Raw genomic sequence first — 22,526 nt, forward strand, 5'->3', positions numbered from 1 at the left:
AAGTTTAGAGTAGCACATGTGTATACCACATACACAGTGAACACTGTCTCGTTGACCTCCCATGTGCATCTGGACCCAGAGAAGATGGTTCTGGGCAAATGGATCTGAGAAGAGACACAGAAAGGGATACAACAGGATGACTTCTTTCAAGGAACTGAGGTTGCAGGATGAGCGCCATGCCATTGTGAAATTGGGAAGGGGGTGATCAACATTTTTAAGCTTGAATCTAAATTCAACGCTAAATCCTAAGGAGAAACCAATAATTTGAATGGGATGCTGATAGAAGACACAGGTTTAGACTGAGTGGAGGCAACTCATAGTCATGGAAATTTTCCTTCTATGAGTGTCCGCCAGAGAGAGAGAACCTAAATGAGGAAGAATGGGTAGCTCAAGTTGATTGAGACTAGCTCTGAAGGAAATTATGCTCAGATGGCATTTTGTTGACTCTACTCTTGAGGGTCTAACTCTAGTTCATTTGTTCATTCATTCATCCATATTTATCAAATGTCATCTAGGTGGCAGGCATTTGTAATGTGCTGGTATAGATCATTTCTCTCATGTTTTTACAGTATAATAAAGGAAAGGTGGTCATTTTAATCCAGGAGGATAAATGCTAAGATAACAGGGGGCTCCTATGTTATGGGGACATGGGAAAAGACCATATTCTCCATCTAGAGCAGCGTGTCTTGACTGTGGGTAATTTTACCTCTCAATGGACATCTGACAGGGTCTGGAGACAAATTTTGTTGTCACATCTGGAGTCGCCACTGGCATCTTGGGGTTGCTGTTGAATATCTTACATGTATAGGAGGGCAGTCCCCACACCAAAAAATTATTTGGCTAAAAATATCAAGAGTGTTGTTGCCAAGAAACACTGGTATAGATGGATTAGATAAAGCTTCTCAGAAAAAGAGATGCTGACTTGGTCTATAAAGAGAGGCAATCAACTGGATAAACAGCAGCATAGGGCAGACCTTCCAGGAAGAGGGACAGCAGATTCAAACCTTTGAAAATGAAAGGGAACACAAGAAAGCAAAAGCCAGAGCTGGGGTGGTGGGAGCAGGACCTCCCAGAGACCCAGAACTGTAGCGTCACTAGCATGCAAATCCCACCTGAGTCACTGCATTGTAGGATGTGCCCAACAAAGGCCTCACAGAGGCTTGGGGGACACAGCCTTTGCTCCAGAGTGTCCATAGATAGAACATAGAGTCAAAGAAGATGATTCCAAGGGCCTTAAGATTGAATGCTGTTTTTCCTGGTGCTTTGGGGCTTACTTGGGACTACTTACCTCTTCCTAGTTCTCTTTCTTCTCTTTTCTTTTCGAATGAAAATGTCTACACTTTACCTGCTTCACCTTTATATCTTGGAAACACATAACTTTGATTTTGTAGGCTCAGAGCTGGAAGAAAATTTTACCTAAGGATGTATCGCATCCTGAGTCTTACCCATATTTGGAATAGGTCGATATTTAGATGAGACAGACGTTAAAGTTGATATTAGAATGAGTTAAAACTTTAAGACCCCTTGCATAGAATGGATGCATTTTGCATATGACATGGATATGAATTTGGGTGGTTTCAGTGGAATGCTATGATCTGAATTTGTTTCTATCAATCCCTATGTTTAATATAACTCCTATGTTTAATCTTTCTTTGAAGGTAAATCAAAGCTAGGTTATAAATGCCAAGCAAAAGAATCAGATTTCATGCTAAATGTATTAGTTTATTCAGCAAACATCTACTGATTTTTTGTTCCTAGCACTATGAATAACAGTTGTTTCTCAAGAAATATTGTTAAAATTAATGAATCAACTAATTTATCCTTAGTTTAAGTATCTTCTCCTTGGAGAGGTCTACTTAACCAGCTTATACATAGTGATCTTTCATTAGTCCCTGTTTCATTGTTCTACTTCATTTCTTTCAAAGTACTAATAAGACTCTGAAATTACATTAAATATTTGTTTATATATTATATCCTACCTCTTTCTAAAATATAACCTCTTGGAAATTAGGAAATTTTTCTGAGTTCACCTGGCCTCAGTGACTGGGAGAATGCCAGGTATACAGTAGATGTTCTCAAATATTTTCTGAAAGTCGGGCATGGTGGCACATGCCTATAATTCCAGGCCTTGGGAGTCTGAGACAGAAAGATCACAGGTTCATGGCTAGCCTCAGCAATCTCGTGTGAGGTACTCTGCAATTTTTTAAGACCTGTTTACAAATTTAAAAAAATAGGAATGAGGGTGTGGCTCATGGGTAGAATGCCTCTGGATTCAATCCCCAGTACCACAAAAAAATGTTTTGTTTTTTTAAATAAAGATGCTTACTTACTATCTGGGCGTGGTGGTGCACGCTTGTAATCCTCGTGCTTGGGAGGCTGAGACAGGAGGATCGCACAGGTTCAAAGCCATCCTCAGCTACTTAGTGAGGCTCTCAGCAACTTAGTGAGACCCTGTTTCCAAATAAAATATAAAATAGAGCTGGGAGTATAGCCCAGAGATAGAAAGCCCCTGGATTCCACCCCCAGTACCATTTAAAAAAAAAAAAAAAGATGTGTTAGGCCTCATGCTAAGTCCCAAGGGTTCAGAGATGAACAAGACATGGTCTCTATCCAGAAGAATCTGCTGTGAAAGACAGAAAATGCCTGGTAAATCCTAGAAATGATTAGATTTTTTTTTAGGTAGACTCATCTGTCTTCATATACAGAAAATTAGAATAAGTTAACCACATACAGTTGTCACAAACAACCCCAATAGATCAGTGGCATAAGCAAATAAATAATTTATTTTTCCTCTCTTTAAATCTTTATATAACCTGGAGTGGTGAGAGTGGAACCAATCAGAGACCCCGAACTGTAACATCACCAGTGTGCAAGTCCAGCTTGAGAAAGCTGCGGGCAAGACAAGAGACTCCAACCCAACTCCTGCCAGCTATAGTATAGGATAGACTTGGGAAAACCATGGAATGGAACATCCTAAAGCATTGGGGGGCCCAACCTCTGTTCCAGGGTGTCAGTGAGGGTCAGTCAGCTATCTGCCAAGTGGTTATTCAGGAACCTGGACTCTTTTATTTTGTGCTTCTTTATTAACATTAATATATGGTCACTGTGAAATTAGAGAAAAACAAATGATCACAAGTTGGTGATTTTAATTGACCACACTGAAAATAACATGTATGATGATGGCCTACATTTCAGTGGTTAGAACCCATCTGTATGTACCACTTAATTGTGAAATTATAAAAATATTATTCATCTATATACCCAAAAGGGAGATAAAATGAATTTGCTGATCATGCCATAGATGAGATGTGTTCTTGCCATATATGAGATGGATGGGAGAAGTCCTAGACTGAGACAAGGACACTACTTAGAAGAACAATAAGAACATGTAGGGAGATAATAGTGGTGGCCACCAGGATTTTCAGAGAAAATTGGTAATACCTATTATCAATCCCAGAAGTTAGTCACATCATCACACACTGGTCTGATGAGTCCTTTAATCAAATCACTATGAAACTCGAATCTGTGCTGCCTCCTGACTCCATACTTACTTCAATAGAATTTATTCTGAGCATGACATTGTCTTTGCTGCTCTGTGAGTTTTGCTGCTGATGCAAAGTGACAAGGTTCTGTTTTACTGAAAGGATCACTGGAGCATGAGCAAAGGGTGAGAAATGGGGGTACAGTGATTGTCCAGATATTTTCTCCATAGTACCTCCATTCTTTAGATTTTACACAAAGTTCTGCCACAATGGGTCATCATTATGTGTCTAATTATGTGCCAGATGCTAGAAATATAAGGGAAAACAGATAGGCACTTGGCTTTTAGATGATTTACTTTTTTATCAAGGAGTTTTAAGTAACTCATGTGAAACAATTATGGAACTCAAAGACACCAAACTCTTGAGACCCAGGTGCTAAGTGCTGTGTGAGCTTCCATCAAGGTAAGACGTCTGTGGACAGATGTTGATGGAAGCATTTCTGAGGGAGGTGGCACTCTTAGTTTGTCTCCTAGACTTTCTTCCAACATAATCCATTTATTTATGACCTGGTATATTCCAGATGCCAATAACAAGCATGACCTTGGAACCAGATAAACCTACTTTTGAAATGAGTTCTATCCCTTGCTAAACTCATGATATAAAGTAAGGTTGGTTAGATATGATACTGTAAATACAGACAGCCTGACACAGAAGTAATGGCCAATAAGTGGTAGATATCAGGTCATAAGAAAGCAATTTATAATAGTTTGTTCTCTGAAGCCAAACTTCTTGGGTGTGTATCTCAGCTCAGCTCCTTACTTTCTTGATCTTGGGAAAATTGCTTAACCTTTCTGTGCTTTAGTTTTTTTTTTTTTTTAACCTGTAAAACAAGTATGCTGATACTGCCTATCTCGTAGGGCTTCAGTAAGGGGTAAGCCCATATGTACATACATACAGAGAGAACAAGAAAGGAGAGAGAGAGAGAGAGAGAGAGAGAGAGAGAGAGAGAGAGAGAGAGAGAGAGAGAGAATATAAATTTCCAAGGCTGCAGCCTAAGGGATCTACCTTCTCCAGCCACATCCTACTGATCAGCACTTACATTAATCCATTGCAGTGGATTTATCCACTACTAAGATTACAACCAAGTCCCTCTTACAACATCGCCACTCCATATCTATGAAAGCTAGGGGGACCCTAAATCTGTCCTGATTCCCCTGGACCTTATGGTCACCTCACAATGAAAGATGTATTTAGTTCATCTCCAAGCCGTTACAGTTTCAGCATCACTCAAAAGTCCTGAAGTCCAAAGTCTCCTCTGAGACTTAAAAAGAACTCTTGTGAGCCCCTGTAAAAGAAAATGAAGATCAAAATAAAAAGAAAGTTATATGCATTCGATCCATAATGGCAAAGAGTGAATATTTGCATTTCCAAAGGATGTAATAGGGCCATAGCAAAAAGAAATGAGACCCAAACAGCAGCAGGACAAGCATTTAATTCTGAAGCACAAGGAAGTGGGAGGAGACCTCCAGAGGGCGTTGGCAGCCCTGTCCCTATGGCCTGGTGTTTTGCAGTGGGCAGTGTACTCACTCTTTCTGCCTGGCACCATTGCTCAGAGCTTGTAGCCTTTCTTCTCAATTGTTCAATGTTACTGACATTTCTAAATTTCGGGTTTTTTTCTTACAGCCTTGGCTTCCCCATCACAGGTTCATCAATTGCATCATTTGGGGCCATTTGCAGGAATCCTGTCTCTACCACACATTGCCTGCCTTCCCAGGCATTCTTTTGAAATCTGGGGGTCTCCATGGCACCATTTTCCAGCAAATCCAGCATCATGTGAGCTCTGAGAAGGATTGCCGACAGAAAGGGTGATCATAATCATTGCTGCTGGACTCACCTCCATCTTGACCATGGAAGAGCCCATCTCCATGATGGGAGGCCTTGGGCCCGCCTCCAGCAGGGCCACATTCCTTTTTTTTTTTTTTTTTTTTGCTCCTAATCGAAGAATTCAACCTCCCTTCAGCCAAATTACTTTCTTTCACAGCACCATCTCTCCAGGCCCTAGCTTTACATATGTTTTTCTGATCAAACTGCAAATCTATAAATTCTCTCTGCTTTACTTTCTGCTCCTGAAATTTGGTGTACAATTCACTGAAAGTGGACGTCAATATTCATAATGCAGTTTGGATATTTTATTATTTTGAGATATCCTTTGCCAGTTTATTAATCAGTTCATCAATAAATTTGGCCTCACACAAAGTTTCAGGACATGGGCAAAATGTGGATAAGTTCTTTGCCAAAGTATAACACACGTGACTTCTACTCCATTTTCCTATGATGTCCTCTTTGATCTCCAATATCTCCTGAGCACAGTCTCTACTGTCTGCTTTTTTAGCCACATTCTGGTCCTTCCAATTTCCCCTCACAAACCAGCTCCAAAGGCTCACAAAATACATTGTCAGACTTAGATATAGCAGCAACCCCACTTCTCTGGTACCAGTTTCTGTATTCATCAGCATTTTCACAACTATAACCTAAGTCTATAATCTGACCACATAATTTAGCAGAAGATTTATTTGCTCACAGTTTTCCCTGGAGATACTGAGGTTCAGTCCATGTGAGGCTGGGGACCAAGAATTCGGGGCATAATGGTGGCCCAAAGCAGAAAGGAGACAGGGAAAACATAAGGCTTTGCTCTCACACATCATAAAATCCAGAAGCAAGAGAGGTATTAAGGGGAGGAGGACCCATAATATAATCCCCAAGGCTACAGGTCTAGGGACAGACACATTTTCTCCAGCCACATCCTACTGGCCTGGGCCATCACTTAGATAAATCCACTGAAATGGGCTTACTTACTGCTGAGAATTCAGCCAAGTCCACTTTCAACATTGTCACCCTGTTTTTGTGATGTCTGAGGGAAATCCCCAAATCCAAACTATTATAGTTCTACACTGAGAAATAGTGGTATTTGTTTTCTCAAGGAGCCATAGGATAATGCACATGTTGTACATTTTCCCAGAGAGAGAGAGAGAGAGAGAGAGAGAGAGAGAGAGAGAGCGTGTGTGCGTGTGCGTGTGTGCTCGTGTACTTATGTGTGAGGTGGGAAGTGGTAGCCTAGATCGAGTGATAGAGTGATAGTACCTTTTTCACATTGTGACATTGACACATGCATTTTAAAATAAATTGAGTTTCCAATTTGCTCTGCTCATTTGGCAGCAACCACAAGTTCACAGGAAAATATGAATAGACAAGGGGGGGTGTGCACAAATGGAGATGGGGTGGGAGAGTCAGAGAATCAATTTACAATTTGTCAAGACAAGAGTATTAATGCTTCTTTTTTTACAAAAAAAATTAATGCACTGGGCCTTGTCCATCATGGATCATAACGGCTGCAGCAATCACTTACTGAATATGCACCGTAGGTGGGGCAGGCTGCTCAGCGCCTTATAAATGTGCTTTCTCATTTAATCTTCACAATACCCTAGAAAGTTGCTACCACTTAAGCAGCTCTAAGAGGCTATCTTGCCCCAGGTCGCCCAGCCAGTATATAATGGAGCCAAGACTAAAATACAAACCTCTCTGACTCCAAAAGGCAAAGGCCTTAATCATGCTGATGTCCAGGGAGATCATGCTGGGTCACACAAGTTGTTCATAGCTATTGTCTTTTCTGATTCGTAGGTCTCCTGTCATACTGAGTATTAAATAATTCCACTAATGCTTTTTTCAACCTTGAGGCAATGCTATATGTTTATAATCAGAAGTAGAGCGGAAGAAAAAGACACATGGGGCATTTCTTAGAATTTATGAAACAATTATTTGACTATAAAGACAGATAAAACTAAACTTTAAAATGCACAAGATCTTAGACATAAAGTGGCCAAGTGTGTTTGCAACCCCTAATTACCGTGCTAGAAGGAAAGGAGTACTGTGATATGAGTCACAGGAGTGGACTTGTTAAAAACACCCAATCAACCCCATTCCAGGAGAAAGATACTATTGACAACACCACCACCCAAAACAAAAGCAAAAAAAGAGAACTAAAAAAGAAAAAAGCATTCACAATTGTAAAAGTCTTTTATCTTGTAGAATAAACCTTCAAGAGCCTCTGTGACCACTTTGATGTCTCTATGTAATAATTTCAGAAGTATATCCCCCCATCTCTAGGAGGAGGGGGTTGATCTAGAGGTCCCTTTCAGCTGAAAACATCCTGACAATATTTTTTTTGTGTGTGGGTCTGGGGATGGAACCCAGGGGCATTTGACCTCCGAGCTTACACCCTCTTGCTCTATTTCTTATTCCTTATTTTGAAACGGGGTCTCACTAAGTTGCAGAGGGCCTCACTAAGTAGCTGAGGCTGTCCACAAACCGTGATCCTCCGGTCTCAGCCTCCCAAATGCTGGGATTACAAGTGTGCGCCACCACGCCTGGCCCTGACAATATTTCAAGAAATGCCAGCCACAGTGTTCCAGAGGAGAAGGTAGAGAATAGCCCCCTTTGACTGGATAGTTGGGCTCTACTTTATCTTCAGAGAAAAAAAATATCTAAGGAGAAATTTTCTTACTGTGTAAAACTGAAAAGCAGAACACAGTACAGTGTATAATCCTAACAATGCCATATGAAAATGCAGAAAAAATAGAGTCAATTATACACAGTCAAAGCTTTTCTCTAAACAGCTGCCTAACAGAATATGACAATTTTTCCTACAATGTAGTAAAAAATTAAAAAAATTCCCTTCACAATGCCAACTACACAGGGCCGAATTCATTAACACTTTATTACCTTAAACTCCATTGTAAGAGAAAAATAATATGACGCAACTTGTCACTTTTTTCTTTTCCTGGTTTTGTTACTGTGACACATTAAAATTTGGGCGCCTGCTAGTGTGTTGTGATCTACATTTAATGATCTTAACAGGGACTTAGTAAGACATTGTTCATTTCTCTTGCGCTATCCCTGAGTGGAGTGTTATGTGAACAGTGAGACCCAATTATATCATAGTGTAATTTACAAAGGAGAAAAAAATAGTTCTTTTCATGGCAAGTTCCCCAAGGAGACTAGGAGTATTGTAGCAGTTTCTTGGCTCTGCTATGCAACAATATAATTAGCTATAATCTGAGAATTTGCATATAGTACATAGAGCAGGAGTAATTCTCCGCTTGCTGGGTTAGGATGTAGAACGGTCTTTTATAAGACGGTCTCTCTGATACACCTAATTTTACTTAGCACAATTGCATCTATGTTGTGGCTGATCATCAGAAATGGAAATTGTCACTCTCAATATGGAAGAAAAATGAGGACATGCATCATAATTAAAGATATATATATATATATATATATATATATATATATATATATATATATATATATCTCCAATAGATTGTAATCCAGTTCCTATTTGAGACTCAAGACTAGGGCAGAACCTGATTCCTTTTAGATAAAAGTCTGGATTTTATTTTAGTTCAAATTTTTATGGCCTTACTTTTAGGATTGCATTTCATATACCTTGTAAAGGACATTTGGGCAGTAAACATCCTTCAGCCCCGTGCTAGCTGGAACCTGTGCTCTAAGCTCAGGTCTGTGCTTCCTTAAACAAGACAACACTAGGGAACTGAGACTGAAGAAAATGTGCTAGTTTGCTATCTCAGCCTTAAAAACTGTCTACTTTCCCTCTCGCCCTTAATAGCCTAATTTGGGATTGATCATAAATCCACCAACTGATTACACGATGAGTTGATTTCACCTTTGGGAGGGTGTGTATGGTTCCAAAGTGTAAGGTGAAAATCTTGAAATCAAAACAACCTTTGAAAACCCATAGAATCACATCGAGATAGTCGGGAAGTTCTATTGTAAAAGGCCTGTGGGGGCCTAAGCCAATCAAGGCAGCTGTAGATTTATAAACGTTTCCCATTTCAGACTTCCTCCAGGAACACCGTAACTGTGGGTGCAATGCCCTCTTTCCCATATCTTCTCTATTTTATTTAAATAGAAGACCATATTTGACCATAAGCATGACCCTCATTCACTTTCATGTGATGTAATCTCCTTTAAAATTTTGGTCGCGTTTCCCTTTATTTCAGCACAAGTTCTGTGCGTAGTACAAGGTAGACACTTGGAAAATATAAAAAGAATGATTGAAGGGATTTTGTAATCCTTTAACCTTCAGGAATATCAGATATACAACTAGAAAGACTATGATAGCCACCAAGCCCTAATGGTTGCTTTGAACATTTCCAGCTTACAACCTTATCAATCCAAAGGACACTAGAGCTGGGCTGCTAATGTGATTTTTATGAAGTTTTATTCATCTTCTCAATGTACATTTGAGAAAGTAAAATTTCATATCTTTGGAATAGATTAGAACTGGGTCTCAGCTGCTTCTATAGTGATTAGACACTGAATGTCTTGGATCCCTTGAATTATAAAGGACCTTTAGAGAATTAGGACTCCTAATTCATAGTCTGGATTATGAGTAGGATAATGTCTTCCCTAAATTCATATTTGCTTATTGTAGAGAACATATTGAGTAGTTTTTTTGCTTTGTTTTAAATGGTTTGAAGTCTTCTGCTGGAATTCTAACCCCTAATACTTTAGAATGTGATATTATTTGAGAAAAAGGTTTTTACAGAGGTCACCAAGTTAAAATAACATCATGAGGGCAGTACCTAATTCAATATAACTAGTGTCCTTATAAAATGGAGAAATTTGGATACAGAGAAATGCACAGAGCCTACACAACACAGAAAGACACAGGGAGAAGGTGGTCATATAAGAGCCAAGGAGGGATATTTGGAACAGACTCTTCTCCCATAGCTCTTAGAAAGAACCACACCGGTAAACCTTGACCTTCCAGCCTCCAGAACTTTGAGACAATAAATGACCACTATTTATGCTGCCCAGTCTGTGGAACGTTGTTATGGCATCCTTAGCAAACTAGCAGAGTGGGTAAACTGACGTTCAGATATGGATCTCAGTACCCAGGCCCTTGGTTGGCAAGGTAGTAGGTGTTTTGGACCTGGCTTGATTCAATTTAAAAATATATCTATTAGAGAGTATTTTGGGGGGTTCATATAATCTTCTCCACATGTGATTCCTTCTTGAAGAGCAGAGCATTCCCTAAAGTTAATGTTTAGGCATATTTAGAAAAAAATATATGGTTACAAAGTGTAGTATATATATATATATATATAAATTTATTCTATATGCAATATATATGTATGTGTATATATAATGCATATATATGCTTATATAAAATACATTTATTGATAAAGAAAATGTAGCAAAAGAAGCACACATCTTTCCTTTTCCTATTATAATTCCCTGCTTCTTCTTCAAACAACCAGTTTACAGAGCATCAGTGACCATTTTTACTAACACTAGTTGTATTAGAATGTGTCAGAATTGCTCTTTCTATTTTTATTTATTTAATATTTTTTGTGGTGAGAGTTTTGAAAGCAGTAAGAGAAAGGAGCAAAGAACACAGAAAGAGGGTAAAAATGGAAAATGTAGGGTAAAATTGTCATGATTTTCCTGGAAGCCCTTCAATTATTTTTATCTTTTAAACTTGAAATAATTTAAATCTTATGGAAATGTTTCAAAATAGTGAAAGAGCTTTCACATCCTTTTATCCAGGTTCACCAATTGTCAACATTTGTCACATTTTCTTTATTATTTATCTATCTGCTTCTTTCTTCTTAAACATGTCAGTGTGTCTCCTAAGAATGAGAATACTTCCTTAGGTAACTGCAGTACAATGATCAAAATCGAGAAATCTAACACTGATATTAGCTGACAGACATTATTCAAATTTCACCAATTATCTCAGTCATGTCTTTTATAGCAATTTCCCCCCTCCCTGGTTTATGATCCAGTTCAAGATCATGCTTAAGTTTCATGATTCTTGAATCTCCTTTTGTCTATAAAGATTCCCCAGTAAGATGATATCAATATATTTTGAAGAATATAGGTCATCTGTTCTATAGACCATGCCTCATCTTGCGTCTGTCTGATGTTTTTTCATGATTAGAATCATTTGTGCATTTCTGGTAGGAAATCACTAAGATTTGCTGTCTCCTCAATGCATTGCATACAGTTTTGGTTTTTCTCACTGGCTTTCTCTCCTACACATTCTTACCACGTCAACAAAACCAACAGGTTAGTAATGAATATAGCTAGAGATAACTTTTGAAGGGAAAAGTCTTATCTCTTCATTCATCACACATAGAAAGTTTGTAACCTCCAGAGCACTCTTTGGAGGACAGATTAATTTAGTTTTGCTTGTTTCAATAACATTCAAAAACTGTTCACGTTGTGAAATGATCAAGTCTTAGAAATATGAATCTTTTTGTGGATGATCTCCCTCTAAATGCATATACCTGAAAATAAACTACAAACCTTCTCTACCTCTAAGCCCTCACATAAAATAAAAGCAAAGAAGCTGTTGACCTAAACAATATAAATTATTTCCAAGTTTTCCTGATAAGAATTTCTTCTTTGCCCTTCATTTTATTTCCTGTGAGCCCCGTCTAGAGGTCTATGGGTAGCCGAGTCTGAAGTTTTAAAGTAAAAATTTGTGGGAAAAATATTGTAGTTAAGAAATATTTCTCAGCAGGGTGTGGTGGCACACTCTTGTAATCCCAGCATTTGGGAGGCTGAGACAGGAGGATCGTGCCCATGGACAGACTCAGCTACTGGGTGAAGCCCTCTGAAAATTAGTGAGACGCTGTTTTAAAATAAAGAATAAAAAAATAGGGCAGGGGGTGTAGCTTGGAGGTTAAATGCCCCTGGGTTCCATCCCCAGACCCGCAAAAAAAGAAAAAGAAGAAGAGAAATATTTCTTATTAACATACTGTGTTCTATAGATTGGAAACGTGCCAATATCATATTTCAACTGTAGAATATATTTGTAGAACACAAAAGTCCTACAAAAAGGAAAGATGAGAACTATAGTAATCTGTAATATATATATATATATATATATATATATTTTTTTTTTTTTTTCCCCTCCTGGTATAGGGTGAATGGTTACTAGTGTGTGAAGTGCTGGAATTTCAATTTCAATGTCTCCATCAAGACTCATGTTGAAAGTTGATCCCTACGGTGAGGTATTAAGAGGGTAGGAATTTAATCTGACTATGTTATTCTGAGGTGGGACCTTCAGGGAGGTAATTAAGGTTAAATGAGGCCATAGGACTGGGGGACTGTGGCTTTATAAAAAGAGGAGGAGAGATCTTAGCTAGCATATTTTGCTTCACCATAGGGTGTCCTGTGTCATCTCTGCAGAGTTTCTACCAGCAAGGACCTCATCAGCTGTGACTGTTTGAGTTTGAACTTCCTAGTCTTCACAACCTTGAGTAGAATATATTTCTCTAGTCCTTATAAACTACTCAGTCTGAGGTATTTTTATAACCATAGCATAGAGACTAAGACAGAAGATACTGGTTTCTCCCATCTATGTGGTCATTTACTGGGATCTTGGGAGCTGGAGCTCCTGGGATGATAGAAGGCTTATGGATTTATCCCCGTTTTCCTTTAAAATTATTAACATTTTCGGTGCTTACTATAAAGTGAAAAGGCTGAGAACAAAGTCTCCTGCTTTGTTTTGTGCCCCTCTAAAAGCAGGTGCCTAGACATGGGCCTTGGGTCTTGTCCATTAATTTGTCTTTTTTTAAAGTGTAGGTTAAGATCAGTGTGGAAATTCCTTAGAAAAATGAGAATGGATCCACCATATGATCCGGCTATACCGGATATCTTTCCAAAGGGGTTGAAATCAGAGAACTAAAGTAACATATGCAATACCCATGTTCATAGCAGCACAATGTGTAATAGCCAAAATAACCAACCATCTAGGTGTCCATCAACAGATGAAAGGATTGCAAACATGGGAAATACACACAATGGAATTCTACCCAACTATAAAGAAGAACAAAATCATGTCATTCATAAGAAGATGAAAAGACCTGGAGAACATTATATTAAGTGAGATTAGCCAAGCACAGAAAGAGAAGGGACATATATTTTCTCCAATATGCCCAAATAGGGACTATTAGAAATAGCAGAGGGACTCCAGATAATGGAGGGGAAACCTCAACAAAGCTGAAATGAAAGGGTAGGAGACGAAGAAGGCTGAGGTTGATTAATGGAGGAGCTACATCCAAATATGTGTAAAAGTATGAATGTAGCATGGTCAACTTGGACACTCATTGTTGAGTGGGGGGAAGGGACGTGGGAGTGGGGAGAGGGCACCAAGCACAGACTGAATGTATGCCATTTTCAATATGATTCACATTAAAAAAAAAAAGGTGTAGGTTAGGGTCTGTCACACAGTAGTTGCTTACTATGTACTTATTGCACTGAAACTGCTGTTTACCTGCTGTGGGTAGACACTGTGAGAAAAACCGTGATGCCTAAGCTGTGAGATAGTGTTTGAGGGGCCACTTTGCCAACAGCTGTTGACTTGGAGGACAGAGAGTCTTTTTAAGCACAGCTAAAAGGACACCTTGAATCTGAAATAGAGCAAATGACAAAGTGGTGAAAGAGGAGACACATAACACATTTCTGGAGAAAGAGACTGAACCCAGTCCCTGACAGGATTAGCAGGTTAATTAAAGAATCTGTCCTGATGAGGCTGGCGCGTCTTCAATTCAGACTGACATTAACTCAAGGCACAGGCCCCAATCTATCTTTTCCAGCAGCTGCCATGGTGCAGAAATACTTACCAGACAAGTCGATTCTTAAGGACTTTCTAGACGTGCATAATTGTGTCCCAGGTGGAAGCCCACTTTGGGAAAGGCGATGAGTGAACTTATGGATTAACAGGACAAGGGTGTCTGATTAACTCTTGACAACTCGATAGTGGTCAGTGTGTAAAATGAGCAACAGGAAGGGAAAGTTTAGGTAGCATGAATTAATTAATTCTCTCTGGGCATCGTTCATGTGCTTTGTACAGTGCTAAGCACATCAGACCACTTATTTTATTTGATATGGTGATTAAAAGTGGTTATGATGCTGTTTGGCAGGCCAAACATTCAAGCCAAAATTCCAAGAACAAAAAATATTCTTTTCTCTTATTTTTTGGTACTGGAGATTTAACCCAGAGGCATTCTATATTTGAGCTATACCCTCAGCACTTTTATTTCATATTTATTTATTTATTTATTTATTTATTTATTTATTTATTTATTTATTTATTTGTGGGTCTGGGGATGGAACCCAGGGGCATTTGACCTTTCAGCTACTCTCCCTGTCCTATTTTTTATTCTTTATTTTGAAACAGGGTCTCACTAAGTTGCAGAGGGCCTCACTAAGTAGCTGAGGCTGTCTGTGAACTGCTATCCTCCAGTCTCGACCTCCCAAATGCTTTTATTTTATTTCAAAACAGGGTTTTGCTAAGTTGCTGAGGTCAGCCTCGAACCTGCAATCCCCCTATCTCAGCCTCCCAAATACTGAGATTACAGGTGTGCACCACTACACTGGGCCCATAAAATCTTGACTGAGTGCTTCTGAGTAGTTTGCTTTTCTGTAAGCCAAGCTTGCCTTATCTATAAAAAAGAGAGGATGATAATTCTGTTGTTTGTTTGTTTGGTGGTACTGGGGTTCCTGGAAACCCTTCAACCTCCAGGCTACACTCCCAGACCTTTTTTAATTTGGAAACAGGGTCTCTTAAGCCAGCATGGCTGGCTTCGAACCTGCGCTATCCTTCTGTCTCTGCCTCCCAAGCGCGGCGATTACAAGCGTGCCCCACCATGCCCAGTGCAAGGATGATAATTCTTTTGTATTTATTTCCCAGAGATGCATATGAAATCATCACAAATTTGGTGGTTTGAGACATCAGAAATACATTCCTCAGAGTTCTGGGGGCTAGAAATCCACAATCAAGGTGTCCTTAGGGCCCCACTAAAGGCTGTACAGGAGAACCTTGCCTTCCTTCTTCAAGATTCTGGTGCTTAGAAACATTTCTTGGCTTGTGTCTGCAGAATCCTGACCTTTTATCCTTTTTTTCTGTGACCTTATCCTGAGTCTTCTTTTCTGTATCTCAGGAAGATATCTGACATTGGACTTAGGGCATACCTGAGTAATTTAGGATATTCTCATCTTGAGATCACTAAGATCATTGCCACAGAGCTGTGTCACAATGATGTGAAATCTGGTAAGTTGGCCTAAAATTTTAATCTCTATTTACATGTTGGAAAGGTTCCTTGAGGTATATTACCTTGCTCAAATATAAACTGGGCATCCTATCCAGGGCTAACTAATAGAAAATTTGTGTTTTGGTACCATACTATGAATAGTGAGTTGAATTCTCCAACACAAACTCTGGGTCAAATATTTCTCCCAATTCAGATTCTGAGATAAAATTTTTAAATACAAGGAGGTTATTTGAAAAGTGGTCCTAGGAAGAAGTTGACAGTGGGAAAGTGAACAAGGAAAGGAGAAAGGACAATGAAGGTTGCTTTGTAGTGAGCGTGTTACTGCTGTGGGCACCTGGGCCTCCATCCCACTAGGACCAGTGTCCATCAAGACACAGGTGAACTATAGGGTGGGCTGAGAGGATGCGATGGGGACACCAAGAGTACCTTCTACCTTCAGCAATTCTGTGGTAGCAGCGATCTTGCAGGGTCATTGTGAGAGGGAGCACTGCAATAAAAGGTTAAAATGGGCAATGAAAGTCCACTCTAGCTTTTGGTAATTTTGCTTGGGCCATTCCTGGAGATTTCATGAGATCACAGATTCTCAGTGCCAGAGTGGATCTTACAAGTCATGGCTTGATCGTTACTTTGGGCCTTTAGACACTATCTCATGGTCTCAGATTTGTCCTATAGCCACTACTTAGATACCTGCAGAACCAGGGGCTCACTACCTCCCGGAAGACTGTTTTATTGCTACACAGCCCTAACCATTAAAAAAAAGACATTTTAAGTCTGATTCATAATTTGACTCTTTGAATATCCAATTCATGAGATCTAGTATTTTTTTCTGGGCCCACTTTGCCCCTAAGAAAAACACTTTTGCTTACACATGATTTTCAGCTCTACCATGTCCCTGCCCTAGAGCTGTGGCTCTTTGGAGACACTGTGTCCAGGTCCTGCTTATAATGATCTAGGAAATAACTTAAGTGGTTTTAGAATGAAATCTAACTGAATGCTCAGGGGCATGGAAACATATGGTATAGTAAGAAGAATATCCACTCAACAAATACAGAATAAGCACTTGCTTTGTGTGTCAGATCTGTAGCTGACAGTCTCTTCAGAGAGATGGACAGGAAGTGATCAACTATGATGCATAGGTAAAGGTCTTGTAAGGTCACCCTAGAAAGGCAGAATGAGGTACGCCACACTTACCAAAGCCTGCAAGAATACAGGTTCTTCTCATAGCAATGCCATCAGGGGGATTGGGAAGATATTGTAGAGATGCATTTGAATTGGGATTTGATAGAAGGCTGGGATTTTAACTGCCTGGTGCTGGCAGAAAAGGAACCTGAGAATATGTGATGGGACAAGATTGTCTCAGAGATAAGGGTATGTGTGCTATATTCAGGGAATAACACATCAGGTTTTCCTCAAGTTTAATGTGTGTGTATGTATTCATTTGAATGATTAGTAGCAGATGAAGAAGGTTTGATTGTTAAAAAGGCCCATGTAAGCAGTATTGTATGCTAACTAGCTTTAACATATACATTAGATGATAAGAAAGTCTTCATAGGCTTTTACACAAAGAAGAGAAGGACTCAATCTTGTTTTTAAAAACATAACTCTGATGCAATTTTGGAGGACTTGCCAGGTTGTGGGATAACTAGAGACAGGAAGACTAGGTAGGACACAAGTGCAGACATCCAGTATAGAAGACTTCCTCCCTTCCTTCCTCTCGTCCTTTCTTCCTTCCTTCTTTCCTCCCATCTATCTGTCCAATCGTAAACATTTACATACTAATTGTTGTACTAGAATTAAGACTATTAAAGACATTTTCTGTTTTCAAGGGTCTTATGCTTTTGTAGACTTGAAATGGGGAATTAGAGATGAAAGATAAAAAAGATATTTTGTAATTGAAGATGCTCATTAGTATATTTTTGGATATGGATGGAAAAGAAAAAGAAAAATAGAAATATATCCTCATACTAAAAATAGATATCTGAATTTTAGACTCAATACTATATGGTTTTCAGGCGGTTTGAGCTTGGAAAAGTTTTTATCCCTCCTTGGGCCCAGTTTCCTCATCCGTGAACTATAGAATGAATAATTTCTTCCAGTGCTTAACATTCTAGACATTATTGTACTTCTTTGCCCATTAATTAGTAAGAAAAAGCAAAGATTAGAAACTGGTTAGCTTTGGAGTGTTTGGGGTATAGGTGAGGTAGTGTAAATCTGTGTGTATTAATCTCTATTAATAGCTGTGTGTTTTAATCTCTATTTACATGTTGGAAAGGTTCCTTGAGGTATATTACCTTGCTCAAATATAAACTGGGCATCCTATCCAGGGCTAACTAATAGAAAATTTGTGTTTTGGTACCATACTATGAATAGTGAGTTGAATTCTCCAACACAAACTCTGGGTCAAATATTTCTCCCAATTCAGATTCTGAGATAAAATTTTTAAATACAAGGAGGTTATTTGAAAAGTGGTCCTAGGAAGAAGTTGACAGTGGGAAAGCAAGATTAGAAAAATCTAATCAGCTAGAGAGAAGCCTAGGCCCACAGTTTGTAGCCAGATCAAGGGCTATAAATGCCAGAATAACTCCCTCTTTCAGTTTTTGACATGCTTCTCATCTCTGCTTCTGACCTCTCTGACTTGGCACAAAGGGCACCGTTCTGGAGCCAGACACCAACAGTTCCTTCCTCTTCCTTCTTGAATGTGCCTGGGTCCTGGGGTGAGGCAGTCCTAGACTAGCAGTGTGAGTGTCAGGGGATGCTGGGGCAAGGATGCTGGCAGCCTTTCTCCTCTGGGAGCTGGATACTTCATCCCTTGGGTGAAAGCGTGTTTACTCTTCTCCCTTTGGCCTCTCCTCAAGGCCTTTATTCAACTTGGCAAAAGGATCCACTAAGGTCATAGAGTCAGGAACCTAAGGACACGAAGATTCTGGAAGACTGGGAGCTACTTAAAGGCCAGGGCGATGTTCTGTGCTTGCTGAATTCTCGGCTCTTAACCCAGATGCTGTTCTATTATAGGTGCTCAATCGATTTTCACAGAATAAATGAATGAATGAGTGGATGATCAAAACAAATCGTATAAATGACAAAACTAAAGTCTGGGTTAGCCAAGTGAGTGCTGAAGAGAGCACTGAGTTTGGAGTCAAAAGAGAGCTGGAGTCATATCTTAAGGCAATTTTCCTTGCTTGTAGCTCTTTAAAATGAAGACAGCAACACATGATCTACAAAGATAGCAGGTGTGAGGATTAAAAAGCCATTTCAGAGAAAGCTTCTAGAATGGTGCTGAGTACACAGTTTGCACCCAATATTTTTGGGATCTAGCCTAGCCCAAGGCTGGCCTGAGTGTCAGTGGCAATCCCCTGACCTTTAGAAAGAACCAAGAGCATCATGTAAGGAAAGACTTGTTTGAGAGCTTTTAAGAGGACAGGCAGCCTGATCCATCTAGGGCAGCTTTGGATGCTGCCTGGTTAGAGGGAGAGGGGTGGATTGAATGACCCTGGACTCTGTCCAATCCCTTTTGGGCCTTGGAACCAAAGCTGCACTTCTCATCCTGACCATTGGGTGGCACCAGCCCATCAGGTTAGGTTACTGAGAGCAGAGCACCAGACCCCCTCTGTTTCCCAGCAGGGGAGCTGGAGGGGGTGGGGAGTGAACAGGAGTGGGGGTGGGGGAAGGAGCTGCTTGGAGAGTCCAGGTGTTTGTGCCTCTGTGTGTGCCTGTGTGTGTGCCTTTGTGTATGACTGGGGTGGGGGTGGGCTGTATAAGCATTATGAGGGTGCAGGAGCATGTGTGTGTGTGTGTGTGTGTGTGTGTGTGTGTGTGAGAGAGAGAGAGAGAGAGAGAGAGAGAGAGAGAGAGAGAGAGAGAGAGAGAGACAGGGAGAAAGAGAGAGCTAACAACTCAGAGAAAGAGGGTCTTTGTTTCACTCTTGTTTATGTTCAGGGAATCATCTGACCTAAGTCAGCGCTCTGCCCTGAGGATATTAATCTATGGCTGTAGGTGAAGTGGGGCTTGAGGATGTGGAATTTTCAAGACGTTAGAGGCATTAAAATTTGTTCCATCGACCTCTTTATTTTACACATGGGAAAAACTGAGGTCAGGAGGAGTTGTCAGTGGATGGGAGGGGGGATATGGCACTACAGCCTCAGGTCCCTGACCCTGTCTTGCAAGGTCTCTTTGTTTATGCCGAGGACGACCCTTAGGATGAGCTGCTGGATCAGTAGAACATGGTGAGGAAACTGAGTCTCAGAGAGAAGTCAAAGAGTCAAGGTAACAGAGCAAGTACGTGGTGGGCCTGAGCATAGAGCCCAAGTCTATAGATTCAGACTGTGTACCAGTCTTTGCAGATTCTTTATTGTCTAGGTGTCAAGTTCAAGCATGAGGGGTAGTCTACTTGTTTAAAAAAATATGTAATGAAGTCTGGCATGGTGTTCCACACTTGTAATCCCAGTACTTGGGAGGCTGAGAAAGAAGGATTTGGGTTCTCGGACAGTCTCAGGCATTTAGTGAGGCCCTCCACAACTTAGTGAGACCCTGTTTTAAAATAAAGAATAAAAAATTTGGGCTGGGGGTTTGGCTTGGAAGTAGAATGCCCCTGAGTTCAATCCCCAGCAACACACACACACACATACACACACACACACACACACACACACACACACACGGAATGAAAGCTGAGTCAAATTTTGCACATTTATATATATAAACACAAAAGAGTAAGACAGAGATTAAGAAATGGAAAATGGACTTTCTCCTTGATCTAATGCTCTCATCAAATTCATTGTCTGCCTTGAAATCTAACAGACTCACTCCAGGATGCTTAAGGAGAGGAGCACATCCCAGAAACCATTCCTGGTCTGCCGAGGTTCTGTGCTCCCAGGAGGGGAATCCTTCTACGCTGAACTTACCCATCCTCTGTCAGTTCAGATCTAGCCCACAGGGACATAAGGTGTACGATGGACTCCCCATCATATTCGCAATAAATGCCCCTTTATGAGCTCTGTGCTAATCCATAATCGGCTTTATAGAAAACTCATTATAGCTGGGAGGCAGTAGTTAACACAGAAATTACCCAATTGCAGATGTGTGATTTCAGGCCACTGAAGAACTAGCCTTGCAGCCAGTGGGTCTCACCTGATCCAAGAAGAGATCACTGGGCAACTTTATCCCAGCTGGCACATAGCCTGAGAGCTAAGGAAATGTGTGTGGGCTGCATATTCCTTGTGATTTCTCCAATGATTCCTTCAGCACCAGAGGCTCCCTCCATCTGGGCTTGACCATAAGCACTTAGCACATCATATCCGTCCATTCACACAACCATTACTTCTGGAGTTCCTACTTAATGACTTAATGAACAGTATCAATTCTTGCTCTGCTTTCATAGATCTCGCAAAACTTTGGGGTTTATTTTTATTTATTTTTTTGGTGGTACTGGGGTTCCTGGAAACCTTTCTACCTCCGAGCTACACTCCCAGACCTATTTTTGTATTTTTATTTGGAAACAGGGTCTCTTAAACCAGCAAGGCTTCGAACATGTGTGATCCTCCTGTCTCCGCCTACCAAGCGCGGGGATTACAAGCGTGTGCCACCACGCCTGGCAAACTTTGGGGTTTATACCTGACATTTATGAGCTAAACTAATATCTTTGGGTGATCCAGAAGACACATCTCATCCCAACTAGTGCAGAGCCAGCTGGGCTAGTGGGAAGGTGGCTGATGTGACTAACAGCAGGACTGAGGGTGGGAAGGCGAGGGTGGAAAGGTGGAAGGAACTAGGGAATGTGAATTGCTGAGCAGGAACTTTGGGGTTGGAAACGAGTCAAATCTCTACATGAGACGTTCAGAAGAAGTGAACCGAGTCTCCTTGCTCCTCCATATTTGTTATCTACAGCTAATTCTTCCTTTAGCAACCAGAATGATCTTTTGAACCTCTAGGTTATACTGCCATTTCCTTCTTGCTTAAAATTCACCCGTGGTTCCCCAGTGAGTTGGAAATAAAATGCAAACTCCTTACTATGTCCTATCAGGGCCTCGATGATCTGTCTTCTCCCCATTGCCTTATTATTTTTACATTTATTCTTTTCAATCACAACAACTGCTTATCTGCTCCAACCACACTGGCCTTGTTTCTGTCCCCAGGAACATGGTTAAGTTTAGTACTACCTAGGACCTTTGTACCTACATCGTCTCCTGCTTGGAATGCTGTTCTCCTGGATTATCAGGAGGGTACTTTGAATTTTTCAGGTCTGGAATCAAATGCCACTTCAGAGTTGTGGTAGTGATAGGAGTTTTAGTCTTTTCATCTTAGAATTGATTATGGGATCCTTAGAAAGACATCACATACTGTGACTCCTGGAATAGGATCTGGATCAGATCTCAGAGGCCTGGGAAGCCTGTGTACCATACCAACACACTCAGAATGTAATATATGTCTGCTCTCATAACAGTGATAGGGTGGAAAGAAGGTTTGTCACCATGCATTTGGAACTCCTCAAAAGCAATATTCTAAGATCTAGGCACAGTGGTGTGTACCCATAATCCCAGCTACTTGGGAGGTTGAGGCAAGAGGATTGTGAGTTTGAGGCCAGCCTAGGCAATATGGGTGGACCAAAAAAGTCCTATAGACATTCAAATATTAAAAGAGCCCAAATTTACCCATGATCTCAATGTCTCAGCAGAGCAACAGATTTTATGTGACTGTCCTTTCTTCTAAACGATATCCATATAAGTCAAGTCAATTAATTTTTGAAATGTTCATGTGCAATATATCCTTAAATTGTTTAGGAAAACTTAACAATATATCCAGTATACATCAATCCTAGGTAAGGTACTGAGGTAGGAAAGATGATAAAGACTTGGTTAAGTATTCCAGGTAAATGACATGACTTCTATATCTGGAACCAGAC

The sequence above is a fragment of the Muscardinus avellanarius genome, assembly GCF_963383645.1.
Source record: "Muscardinus avellanarius genome assembly, chromosome: 1".
Taxonomy (NCBI): Eukaryota; Metazoa; Chordata; class Mammalia; order Rodentia; family Gliridae; genus Muscardinus; species Muscardinus avellanarius.